We start from the raw sequence: 13898 nt of genomic DNA, 5'->3' as shown, positions 1-13898 counted from the left end.
CAAATTAGTAGTGTAATGATTTTATGGCTGATATATTGTTGATTCGATAGCAGAAGATAAAACAACCACATGCCGAAGATAGGATCCGAACCCACGACTTCCGAATTTCGCGTAAGGTGCTCTAACAACTGAGCTACTTCGGCGGCTGTCCAATTTTTGGCACCAAGTCTGTGCGTGTGCGTGCGTGCGTGCGCGCATTTTTATCACGTGCGAGTTGTGCAACAAGTTCACAAATGAGCGCGCTTCCTGCAGCCAGTGTTAAAAGGCTAGCGTATGGACGCGCCGCTTATGAGCTCTTGTATCAGTTAGTAGAATCGTCTGAAACTTTGAAATACATCTTGCTTAGTTTGTATTTTCTTCCGACAGGTGACGCGGCAATCTGTAGAATCTTGACATTTTAGAGCCAACGTTCGTGCTCTGTTTTCAGAGGTCTGCGGTCCGTTGGAGAGGTTTGAGGCTAAGAGGAGTTAAAGAACTCTTGTTCTGTTATAGGAGATCGTTCGCGCTGCGTGTTGGTTATGGACGCCTTTAAGTAGTTTTGACTGCGCTGCACGGAACAATTGAGGTGGAGGGTAGACGCCCGCCGTGATCAAAGGCGAAGACAATGCCCAGTGCAGCCGCCACTCGCTCTGCCAATGTCTGCGCGTGTTCAGAGGCTGCAGAGCTCGCGCGCTCCGCAACTGTTGTGATCGCGTTCTTTCATGCGGCTTGGCACGGACTCCCTGGCACGGGCGTTCCGAGCAAAGAAAAGTTTTTTGATCGTACCAGTTCACGAAGCTTCTCTCGAGGCTCATGTACCGACATCTGGCATTCTAGTGGTCCCTACCGCTCGAAGCTTAGCAGACTGTCACGCCATCTGAGTCATCCAGACGAACCGCACAACGCTGCTCAAAGCACGGTTGTGGGGAACGTATAGAAGAGTTCCGGGGCATCATCCACTGCATTTCGGAGGCCTTGTTTTGTAGCGACTTTTTTCCGGACTTTCTTTTTGTCCTTCAATTAGGAGTTGAGACTTACGACGTCATGACTGACAGCTATGGAATGGGAGTTCCCGTATGAAGAGATTTTCAACGTCGTCGTCATGACAGAATAGCCCCGTAACGCTAGGCGCATCGCCTGCGATACGGAGAGTAAAATTTCATTACTTTTCATTTCTGCTCGTAGAACGACATGAATTGTTAATTTAAAGAAATTTCCGTTTGCAATGTATTTGTCAAAGCAAGACCGAAATGTCAACTCCAAGAGAGGCAGGAGGCCTGCTGAAAGACATTCGCGCGATAGGTAGCCCCAACGGCGAAACAGCCTAAAATTTGTGTCCCCAGTGTTGCTGTCGCAGGTGATGGAGGGGTTGTGAATTTTTCTCGATATTTACTGCGCGCGTCTGCGCAGTTCCGCCCAATTTTATCGTTGTTAATAATAATAATTGGTTTTTTGGGGAAAGGAAATGGCGCAGTATCTGTCTCATATATCGTTGGACACCTGAACCACGCCGTAAGGGAAGGGATAAGAGAGGGAGTGAAAGAAGAAAGGAGGAATTAGATGCCGTAGTGGAGGGCTCCGGAATAATTTCGACCACCTGGGGATTTTTAACGTGCACTGACATCGCACAGCACACGGGCGCCTTAGCGTTTTTCCTCCATAAAAACGCAGCCGCCGCGTTGTTAGAAATTCAGAAATCATCAAAATTTGCTCAGTTTAGTTGTTCTGCGATCTCTTCTTTTTTGTGCATAAATCTTCGAGTTTTATTTTTTATATTTCTGCAATTAAAGGACCATTTGAGATTTAATAATAATAATAATAATAATAATAATAATAATAATAATAATAATAATAATAATAATAATAATAATAATAATAATAATAATAATAATAATTGGTTTTAGGGGAAGGGAAATGGCGCAGTATCTGTCTCATATATCGTTGAACACCTGAACCGCGCCGTAAGGGAAGGGATAAAGGAGGGAGTGAAAGAAGAAATGAAGAAATAGGCGCCGTAGTGGAGGGCACCGGAATAATTTCTACCACCTGTGGATCTTTAACGTGCACTGACATCGCACAGCACACGGGCGCTTAGGCGTTTTTCCTCCATAAAAACGCAGCCGCCGCGGTCGGGTTCGAACCCGGGAACTCCGGATCAGTAGTAGAGCGCCCTAACCACTGAGCCACCGCGGCGGGTACACCCCCGAAGCCCAAAATCTCTATAGAGGATAGGAGAACTATCGTTCTACCTTTGAGACCCTTGATAGCTTTATTGTTGTCATGAGTGGCAGGATATGACGCCGAAAAGCAGGCCCCGTGACGGTCTGAGAACTTTTGACCAACCCTGTACACCCCTGCTGTGCTCTTTAGCCTGATGTTGGCGCAGTCGTGCCTATAGATTTTCACTTCGCCTTTTGAAGAGCCATTCGTCCCATGTTTTGGGTTTTTTTTTCTAGCTTTCTCTACGTCATCACCCGTAAAGCACCTTCCGCATGTAATCAATCCAGAGCTCATTTTGTCCCGGGCTCGGCAAACACTCGCGACCTACCTTTTCGCGACAGAAAAATGCGGACCTGCTCCAGCTTTTGAGCGAGCTACACTATATAGCCCGTTACAACAGCTCTACGCACTTCTTCCGCAACGCTACCGAGACCGAAAGGCGGCCGCTCAGCGGTTGCGGATGTCGGAGCCGGTACACACACAGCAGCAGCGCTATATGTAACGCCTGCAAACATTCGCAACGACAGCCCTTTCCGGGATCGGCGGTATAGCTCCGAAGAAAGCGCGCCCTATCGGGCGCGCGAGAGGTCGTTTCTCTCCGGCGCCGTATACTCGAGCAGCCCCGTAGTATAGCTGCCGCTGACCCGGCAGGCTTCCGCCGGCAAAACAAACGCGGGCAGCGGCAACAACCGAAGCAGGCCCGGCGTTCTCGAGGCATTGCGCGCGGAGAAAAGGCATTGTTCCGTCCGCCGGCGACGCACAGTTGGGTTCGAAGTCTGCGCCTGTGTGCGTGTGTGTGTGTGTGCGTGTGTGTGTTATGGGTCCGGTGTGTAACTCTCTATAAGACCCTACGCGAACGCGGCGGAGGCAGCTTGTTTTTTTCTTTTCTTTTTTTTTTAAATAACGGAAAGGCAAGGAAAGGAACGGCGGCAGGTGTATTTCTTGCGCGCCGCGGTTCGAAGCCGTGCGCTGAAGGAACAGGGAAACGCTTCTTGTAAGAAAGAAAAAAAAAGCGTCGGAGAAATACGGTGAGGAAACTAGGTCGGAGCCGTTGCTGCCGTTGCGTTTGGAAAGCGCCTGAGCAATGGGTCTTCTTTCCACGGCGCCGCCGACTTAGGTGGCTCTGCCTTGTTCGACGCTCTCGGTGAACCCGTATTGTGACGGTGCCGACCGGCTTCTCCAGGTCTCTATACCTTTACCGCCGGGTATCTATTCTTTTTTTCTTTTTCCCTTCCCTGGCGCATGCGTAATACGCGCCGAGTCTCACATGTGCGCTTTTCTCTCTGTGTGTGGGGGCACGCTTCCTGTTGAGCGCGCTCCTGTCTCCGCCGTTGACGGATCCGTGCGCAACAACAATCGGTGCGCTGCTGCTGCCCGCATGCGTTCCTCGTGGCGCCCTGTGCCGGCTGATGCAGTCGCGCGCGATTTGGAGTTACGTGCTCCCCCCCCCCCCCCCCCCCCCCGAGCAATCGCTATGGTGTTAGGTGCGTTGTGGCGCCGACCCAGCGCTGAATAAAGCCAGTGGGTTTCGTAAGTTGTGTGCGAGGTGTGTTTCCATTGTATATACCTGTCGGCTCCGCATTCCGAGACACTTTGTACTCTTTTTTTTCGGTGCGGAGGCGGGAGGGATGGAAAATTAAGTGGAGTAGTGAAATAAAGCAGGAACTGAAAATTGCAGTCACTGACCGGGTCAGTAGATGAAATGAGTTTCCGGGACCACTCCTATACGGCTTTTTTGTTCACGTCAGATGCGAACAGCCCTTACAAAAATGGTCAATAGACAGTCTATAGATTCCTTATGGGCTATTTCCTTCCTATAGATACAAGAGTCGCTGAGCATATTGAATAGTATGTAGCGTTGTTAACGGTGATAATTGCGACCCAATATGTTACTGGTTTCGATCTGTCACGACTGGGTTGCTTTGAGCCGCGGCGTATAGTGACGCCGCGTGCGGGCTTGCCCTTCTCTCTTTTTTTTTAGGGAGATGGGAGGGTGGGGGGGGGGGGGGGGGGGGTCTGGCCTCCCACGCACGCGCTTTCCAACGTCCTTGGCTTTTTTTGCGCGACTCGCTTTCGCTCGCTGCAGCACAAACGAAGCGCCCAAAGTCGCCACCGTTGACAGGAGTGACCGTCGGCATCAGCTATTCAGAACGCCCTCCCGCTATTCCAATTTTCTTTTTTTCTTTTTACTTTCCCCGCCCGCTCCGGAAGGACACACGTGGTGGCGAGTGAAAGGGCTGATGGAAATTCAGGAACCTGGCCGCTGTGCCGTACTGCGGCCTTGAGCAGAAAGTCAGAAAAAGAGTGAGAAAGAAACACTGGAACTGGGACGAAAGTGAAATGAAAGTGAGCTCGCGAATCGGTCGAGCAATTGTAAAAAAAGGGCGTTCCTCAATCCCGGGATATATCTCGCGTAGAAGTTGGCTACGCTGTAGTGCGTCCTGCTTCTGAGAACGAAATCGCGGGTTCTGACCCGTCTGCAGCGGCCTCGTTTCCGTGGAGGCGAAGTGCGAAAGCGCCTGTATGCAACGAGAGTTTCGGGGGACATTGAAGGAAGGCCACAATGTCTCGACATCACAGTGAAGCGGAAGCCAACTAAACGTGCACTGTGGGGATGCGATGTGGGCGTCAGCAAACACGTGAAAAGCAAAATTAAGTAAAAAACAATTACCCGTTGGGAGTTCAATGTGTGGGCGGCATGCTTTCCATATAGAGCTATAGTTGCCGACGTCAACACCCCAGTTTAAAGGTACAAGTTTCTTGTCTTTGACCTTTCGAACCTGAATGGCTCTTAACACCTGTCGGTTTCATGCATTTATGCCCTCGAATATGTGCAGCTGACTGGCGAAAGCTTTAGGGGGCCAGTTAATTTTAGTCACTCATATAAGACCAGGTATTGCAACTACACCAAAGCCAAAACTATGAGGCAAAGATGTGCACAAAGTTTCTAATACCGCCATTTTTCAAATAATTCATTTTTATTCCTTTCATTGCGCCATGCAAACATTTTTCAGACTATGGATTCGTTGATTGATTGATTGATTGATTGGTTGGTTGATTGGTTGATTGAGTTGTTGCTTGCTTGAGTGATTAAAAAGCCGCTATAGCTAGCTACCACTTGCTACCCTGGTGGCTGAGTCGCTGTGGGTTCACCTGCCCCGTGGGCTCGATCCTCTTGTGTATTGAAATTTTGGGTGCGTATGGAACAACTGCGGTTGGTTTTGTAATTAGCCTGATTGACTGCGCTTTCTTTTGCTTTCCCCGTAGCTAACGCTGAAGTTTTAATTCGTTTAGTAAATGAGGCGCCTGAATTAAAGAAGAAAGAGTAGCGGCCTCTATAAACCTGTTAGTTTGATGCGCTGAATTTGATCTCACATTGATGACCTAGCTTGCACTCACGGGCCCGCAGCCTCTCACACATGTAAAAAAAAATGAAATAAAATAAAAGTGACCTCTTTCGGGCGTGTCACAAGCGTGCCGTCATATCGCTGCTTGGCGCGCAAGCTCAGGAGATAATTGACCGTCAGTTAAGGATACTGGTGTACATTAGGCTGTAAAGAGTTCTGACATGCTTGGAGGGGAAAATACGAAGCGATTACGCGTTGACTGCGTTAGAATGAAAAAAAAACACAAAAAACAAAACATGGTACGCCTCGTTGAAAAAACATTTGTCCTTGGGAGTCCTGAGCGGTTCTTGTTGAGCGCCCGTGACTGCGACTATGTATACGCTGCGCTGTTCTCGCCCCCAAGAGGATGCAGTGTTTTAGCGATGTTGTGCTAACACCGTAGTCAGTTTGCGATGATTTAGTGCGCCAACCATTACTGCCACTGAAAAGGTCTCCGCAGCGTGCTTCGCTGCACTTTGCTTGGGCAGCAGCGATGCGCACTGTACGTAACAGTGCATACAATAAGGCGCTAATGGAGGCGCGGGTAGGTATGTACCGTAGATTCCGATCTAAAGCCCGCAGGCATGCATGTTTGTGAAGTTGAAATTGGTTTTCGGGGAAAGGAAATGGCGCAGTATCTGTCTGTCATATCGGCGGACACCTGAACCGCGCCCTAAGGTAAGGGATAAAAGAGGGAGGGAAAGATGAAAGGAAGGGGTGCCGTAGTGGAGGGCTCCGGAATAATTTCGACCACCTGGGGATCTTTAACGTGCACTGACACTGCACAGCACATGGGCGCCTTTGCGTTTCGCCTCCATCGAAACGCGGCCGCCGCGGTCGGGTTCGGAGCCCGGGAACTCCGGATCACTAGTCCAGCGTCCTAACCACTGAACCACCGCCGCGGGTGATACATGTTTATAAGTTAAAATTTGGGGCCCTGGTGGCTGTATAAATACGTGAACCATACAATATCCTCTTTCAGTATCAGCCGCCGCGGTGGCTCAGTGGTTATGGCGCTCGGCTGCTGACTCGGAATACGCGGGTTCGATCCCGGCCTCGGAGGTCGAATTTCCGTGGAGGCGAAATTCTATAGGCCCATGTACTGTGCGATGTCAGTGCACGTTAAAGAACCCCACGTGGTCGAAATTTCCGGTGCCCTTCACTACGGCGTCTCTCATAGCGCGCGTCGCTTTGGGACGTTAAAATCCCCATAAACCATAGAAAAAATTATTTCAATATCGTTCAGTGTAGCGTGAAGTAGCCAACGCGATTCTGTCTGCTGGTTGTGGACAATCTAGGAAAAAAAAAATTCTAGCCGTAATTGATACGTGTTAAGGTCATCATCGAACTGTAGGAGCTCCCATCGCGCGAGGGGGACGCCACTTAACACGTATCAGGAAATCCTAAACCATTACAAATTAGGCCGAGCGGTACTTCCAAAAGCAAGTAAGCAGCTAACCAAAAACGAAGAGGTTGTGTGGCGCAAGCTCCAAACCGGAGTATTCCCTAAACCTCAGCTTTATAGCAAGTGGCACCCGGAGATCTTCAGCCCCAGGTGCAGACGTTGCGACGCCATAGCGGACATGATCCATATGGTATGGACATGTCCGAGCTTTGGACAACTTGACCGAACAGATGAGTCCTGGGAGGCACTTCTTCACAACGAGGACGAAACTAAACAACGTGAAGTCATCCGTCTCGCCCTTGCCGCTGCTGAGATCCAAGAGATCCCGGTCGACGGCTGAGGGGGAGGACATGGCTGGGACCGAGCGGCGCCTCGGATACCCATCATCCTTTTGACGGGTGCTAATAAATGTTATTTATCTCTTCTCTCTCTCTAGCCGTAATTGAACCTTTCGGACTTTGTACCGGAAGTTACGGTACATCGTCTCGCTATTGCCATTCAGCGTTGCGGAAGCTGTGTTTGCACATAAAAGAACGGCGTGATTGAGCGTGCACTGGTTAGTCACAGTACGCCAGTCAGCGCCTGTTCTAATATTGCGAACAGCTTTACAAACTTCCTCGAATCGTTCTGTACGTGGTCTGCAAGCTACAGGGCTCCGTAAATCTTGTTTTTTTTTTCGCCGAGATAGTAAATGGTGCGGCAGCTTTCGCGTGCTTGCCGTCCGCACGCGATGGCTAGTCAACCACGCACTCCTGGAAGCCACGGCCCGGCGCTCATCGCTTTCAGTGCTGCACTGCAAGTAGCCCCGAGGTCGAGCACACACTGGCTCCGCAACGGAGCAGATAACTAGCAGGGCCCCGAGCAGTCTACCGTGTCGCGTTTGTTCCGAATCGTCGTCTAGCCGTGCGTAATAGTTCTCCTTCGAGGCCTCATCTTCTCCCCCCACGTGACCCATGACGTCGTTGTCCACCCTTGCGTCCAGTAACCACCGCTACTAGCGCTGGCGGCGGCGGGGAGCCGAGGTCAAGCGAGGACTCTTTCTCACAGGACCATCGTGGAGGGACTACGAGATGGGAGGGCGGCGCGCGCGGGCCAGACGTTTTGACCACCGGCTGCGCGTGCGAAGGCGACGTTCGTTTCAAGTGGACAACGAAAAGCAGAACAGATGTGGGGTGGGATCGGGGGGACCTCTGAGGGGGTCAGCGCGAAAGGGGAGCGCCACCACGGGACCTCACCCTCTCCTACTCTGGTGCACGTGCGGGACTGGCGTTATGGTGGTGCATTCGTGCACGTGTAGGGCAGGGTGCGCACTGTGGGGTTTACTGGGGCGAGAGCCTTTGCGAGCCTGCTTAGTCGTTCGAGAAATTTCTAAATGACCGCTTCGTTGCGTTGAGGGTAGTAGAGGGGTCGGGGTGTGTGTTTATTTATTTATTTGTTTATTTCAGAATACTGTAGGCCGCTGCTTGGCCCTAACAGGAATGATTTAACATTGTTACATAACCAAAAGAATAAAATTATAAAATATTAGCAGCGCACGCGTACCAAAAAAATAAAATTATACAATATTAGCAGCATACGGATACAAAACATACATATAAACAATATTAGCACGTAAGTAGACGATGTAACGCATCAGAAAAATTTTGTGAGGAAAAAACAGATGCCGGTAACGAATTCCAATCTTGCACTGTTCTAGGGAAAAAACTACTTAAAAGTTTTAGTTTTGGCGAAAAGGGGAGCAAGTAATAGTAATAGAGTTAATAGTAACAGGAGAAAACACACAATGCGGAACAAACAAACAACAGGCTTGTAAGGACTGTCTGCGCAAAATTCCTGAGGACAATGTCCGAAAAATATGACGCTTATAGCAAGAGGAAATCCAAATGAACTCTCATGAAACACAAGGTACAGCATTGGAGGTGGCTTCACCTGATTCCAGTCGACGACTTCGGCGAAAACCGGTATCAGGGCTGTGTAACGGTCGCCCCGTGCGCTCTGCTGTCAATCCCGGGCTGTGGCTACTGTATCGCCGAGGTGGTATCTATGTGGCGCCTGTCTGAGTTCTCCATGCGCAGACGGTGTCCATGACACTTCGTCTGCCTTGCAACTATACAGCATTCGTAGACAACTTCAAGAAGCGACGTGTTGAGTCTCTAGGTCTCTTCTGATGAATTAGTTTTGATGTTACTTGAGATCCGGTTGACCTGATGAAGAAGCTTCGGGATGTGCTGAAGGAACCGGTTTTTCATTTTTGATGTACGTAAGCTTCCTGCGAGAGCAGTTTGTGAAAGAGTGTAGGTGGTAGTGGTTTCTTTTTTTATTAACATAATAGTAAAAAGGAAGGAAAAGATTTTTGCTAGCCCCGGCATCTGCCATCGATACTGAAGCACCTGAGCTGGGGCAGCGGAAATAAAGGATAGCAGGCAGAATGGAGAAATGAAATGAAAGAGGTGAGTGGACAGGAAGAGAGGATAGGGGGAGAAGTAATATGTACAAACTATTTACAGAGTGTAGGTGAAGGAGCTTGCTAACGCTCTTAATTACAAGATTTTCTCCAGCTTTTCCTAGGATTGAATCAGGTATTTATTTATTTATTTTATTTATACAAAATGCCCCTAAAGGCCCTCAATTTGAAGGTATTGCATGGGGGGGGGGGGGGCGGTACAGGCAAGTAATCAAAAGAAAGAAATAAATAAGTAAAAAATTCAAGAAAGTACAAACAAAAAACAGATAAAAACATGTGGATCCTTGGAATAAAAATACAAAACCGACATAATTAAACATTGAAGCATAAATGGCAAGAAACAGAAACATTAACAGAGCTGTAGACAGTAAAGTTGATACAAGTCATACAATGTCTATCCACAACGGCATGAAAATAAAACAACGAGAATCATCACTAACAGAAATAGAAGACAAAAACCTAATGCACTGGTTAGTTAACAATGTACTAAATGATGTTGCGCAGAAGTAGTGGCAGATATTAGTTTATAAAATTTCTCCGGATCAGTGGTGGTAGCAACATCTGAAGGGAGAGCGTTCCAGTTGGTTATGGTGCGTGAAATGAATGAATGTGCATAGTTAGGCGTACGGCATGACAAGCGCTTAACTTTAAACGCATGGTCGCGGCGGTCAAAAATGCTATGGGCAACCAGTCAAACGGAGATGCGTGGTTTAGCTATTGTTCCGAGCTCCCAATTCAGCACTCCCCCCACCCCCGCCCCCCCCAAGCCTTCGCGATAAACAGTGTGTGGCATCGTGCGGGTCCTCAGGGGCCGTCCACTCTCATCAGCTGAGCGCCGTAGCCCGGCGTGAGACGGCGCCGACGAGCCAGGGACCGCTGTCTCCTCCGCGGCCTCCGTCCACTCGCCCACTCGGCGCGCTTATCACTGCTGTACCGCGCTGCCGAGTTACGCGGCAACCAGCTGCGCTCTCTGTAATTAGCTCCCGGCTGGACTTCAAGTGGGTCGCGCATGCGCACGACGCACCTATCCCTCACCCTCTGCGTGTACCTTCCCCCTGGAAAAGCTGACACTTTGCGCGCGGCCGCATCGTCGTGATTTCCCGCTTGCCTGACCGCTGCTATCCAAAGCGTTGGTGTCTGAGTGCTGGCCGGGTTAAATTATAGTTATCTATACTTTGTGGCGCGTCTTGTAATAGAAGGAAAAGCAGAGGTCGCTGGTTCGCTACCCTTCACGTTCGCACCTTTTTTTTTTTTTGGCGTAAATAAAACAACAGCTTGGCTGTTACGGAGAGGTCACGGCGGCAAGTTTTCATCATCATCGTTTAAAAATGAGCTGCAGTTTTTTCGCTTGCCGCTTCTGCGGCTGATGCAGATCTGGATATTGCTAGTCATTAATGATCGTGAATGTGTTTTAGTACGTTCACGATAGCTCCTCATATTTGGCTAGCTGTGTTGCAGTGTCACTGGATGTTTTCTGTCGGGGTTAGTGGATCGCTTACTTTTTTGCGCGGTCGGTAAGAAACATGTCGCATCTGTGGCAAAACTACACTCTAAGCAGAAAGGAGTAGAAGGGTGTAAGTTGACACTCTAAGCAGAAAGGAGTAGAAAGGGTGTAAGTTGTCATCTAGTGCGCTTCTTTTCAATAAAAGGGGGTTCTCTGTAGGAGAGCTTACTCCCTTATTACACCCATATATATGGGTAATCGTGCGCACTCCCTTTCAATAAAAGGGGGTGCTCTGTAGGAGACCTTACTCCCTTATTACACCCATATATATGGGTAATCGTGCGCACTCCCTTTCAATAAAAGGGGGTGCTCTGTAGGAGAGCTTACTCCCTTATTACTCTCATATATATGGGTAATCGTGTGTAGCATGCAGCAGCGAAAGCACGGCGAAAATTGGAAACACGTAGGAAGCTGCGCTTAATTCAGACAATAACAGGGATAGGAATTACATAGCACCAGTTCCAGCTGAATGTCAGCACTTGTCCGCTCTTCGTCTTATGCTGTCGTCGGGCCTTTCACTCCATTTTGTATATTGGCAGTGGAATACAAGCGTAAAATGATAATAGTGTATTCCAGCTACAGTTCTGTAAGTATAACGTACTGAGATGGGACTTACGATCAGATAAAACCAGACTAAGGCAAGAGCAGAGGATAAAATTAAGCGCCACAAAATTAAAAAAGTTAATAAAACAGTACAAGTGAGATGTAAGTGCTCAAGAAGGATTAAGTGGGTGAGGTTAAACTAGCATTTTTGAGAAAGTTGTATGCAAACAAATTAAGGAAGGATGTGAATAAGTAAAACCCTAGCAAATAAGCGCAATCCACGGGATTACACAAGAGCTTGTTCAATAAGCGAAAATATCAGTAAACGAGGAACGAGCGCAAGACAGCAAGATGATAGAGATCAAACTCTGCAAGCATTATTAACTCGCTCAGTTACCCACCCCACCAAGTCGCATCACGTGTGCATCTCCGCTTATGTGCACGCAGCATCCGTGAGCCTTTTGTCCGGTGTCTCGAAGGGCGGTGCCCCGTGGTGATCGAAAAAAGCAAACTGTTATGGGGGAGTTCCCGGGTTCGAACCCGACCGCAGCGGCTGCGATTCTATGGAGGAAAAACGCTAAGGCGCCCGTGTGCTGTGCGATGTCGGTGCACGTTAAAGATCCCCAGGTGGTCGAAATTATTCCGGAGCCCTCCACTACGGCACCTCTCTCTTCCTTTCTTCTTTCACTCCCTCCTTTACTCTTCCCTTACGGCGCGGTTCAGGTGTCCAACGATATATGAGACAGATACTGCGCCATTTCCTTTCCAAAAAAAACAATTATTATTATTATTATTATTATTATTATTATTATTATTATTATTATTATTATTATTATTATTATTATTATTATTATTAATATTATTATTATTATTATTATTATTAATATTATTATTATTATTATTATTATTATTATTATTATTATTATTATTATTATTATTATTATTATTATTATTATTATTATTATTATTATTATTATTATTATTGGGGGGGTGTCTCCTTCGCATCTATGGCGCAATGCAGGATGATGCCAAACAACACAGCATCCGTGGAAGAAGGTTAAACCGTTGTTTCCCGCTTACAATGGAACTCTCGCAGTGATAAGGGAATGCACGATAACATCTGTGAAAGGGTACCGTGTGTAGCCCTTTAACGAGGTATATAGACTCATCCTTATCTGGAGTGGCGACTGCTTGGGACTGGCCTGTTTAGCCTGCAAATAGAGTGCGTAAATGCTTGCGCTGTTGTTCGGTCAAGAAGGCCGACGGGAGAGGCGCAAGTTCTCGGCCCGGTCAGATGCATCGGGCCTGAGACAGTTTTATTCTTAGACCTTGATTGAGCACACTGGAACATTACAGGGAGGATGTGAGGAGTTTTCTTGTGTACAAAATGGTGGGAAGGAGTCAACGCAAACATTTGAAGGGCGGAGCAGAATTCATTAACCATTTAAGGCGCTTTGTGCGCAGTTTTGCACAACGCGACATCGCGGCCTTTTTGTGAGTGCTACACCTAGCACTGAATTCTTTCTTTAAGGTTAATTTAGCATCCTTCGTGTGACAAATTAGATGGTTTCGTTTGTTACATAGCGAACGCATTAAATAGTCATGAAAGGGTGAGCTTGGTGGCACATCCCCCGCAATTTTCCATGCTGACAGAATTTGTCACGAGTAATAATTTAAATTTCTGCCCCTGAATTTATAGCGTAATGCGCATATTTTAAAATGAAAGTGATTTCACTATTCGAGGGATGTTTATCTGCAAAATTCAGGCTTTTCGACGTTGTTGCAACGCTTGTGGAAGTTTGTACGGAAATTAGTACATGCCAGAAAAAAAAATTAATTACCCGCCGCGGTGAGTCAGTGGTTAGAGTGCTCGACTAGTGATCCGGAGTTCCCGGGTTCGAACCCAACCGCGGTGGCTGCGTTTTTATGGAGAGAAAAACGCTAAGGCGCCCATGTGCTGTGCGATGTCAGTAAACGTTAACGATCCCCAGGTGGTCGAAATTATTCCGGAGCCCTCCACTACGGCACCTCTCTCTTCCTTTGTTCTTTCACTCCCTTATTTATCCCTTTCCTTACGGCGCGGTTCAGGTGTCCAAAGATATATGAGACAGTTACTGCGCCATTTCCTTCCCCCCCCCCCCCCAAAAAAAAAAAACAATTATTACTATTATCAGAAAAAATAACCGCTGATGATCTGCGTTGCAAAATCAACAGATTGGGTTTCTGGAACCCCGGATATGCTATATCGATGGAAAAATTTCGTTTCGAATCGAAATAACGAGCGGCTGCCGAAGGGTTAAAATGGGTGGCTTGTTTCCATTGTTCACTTAGCAACAACTTCACTGAAGCGTGACGAAGTTCGGGTGCACCAAGGTCATTCTTAAGTTCAAAAACTAA

The 13898-nt window shown here is 47.9% G+C and overlaps 1 protein-coding gene across 3 annotated transcripts in view; it reads left to right on the top strand.

The window, feature by feature from the left end:
* The window catches only part of LOC144110526 (uncharacterized), a 286270-nt gene that overhangs the window by 182000 nt on the left and 90372 nt on the right, over positions 1 to 13898 (top strand). The window lies entirely within an intron of this gene.

Source organism: Amblyomma americanum, chromosome 11 (genome assembly GCF_052857255.1).
Source record: "Amblyomma americanum isolate KBUSLIRL-KWMA chromosome 11, ASM5285725v1, whole genome shotgun sequence".
Lineage (NCBI taxonomy): Eukaryota > Metazoa > Arthropoda > Arachnida > Ixodida > Ixodidae > Amblyomma > Amblyomma americanum.
This window is presented reverse-complemented; position numbering and strand designations above follow the sequence as displayed.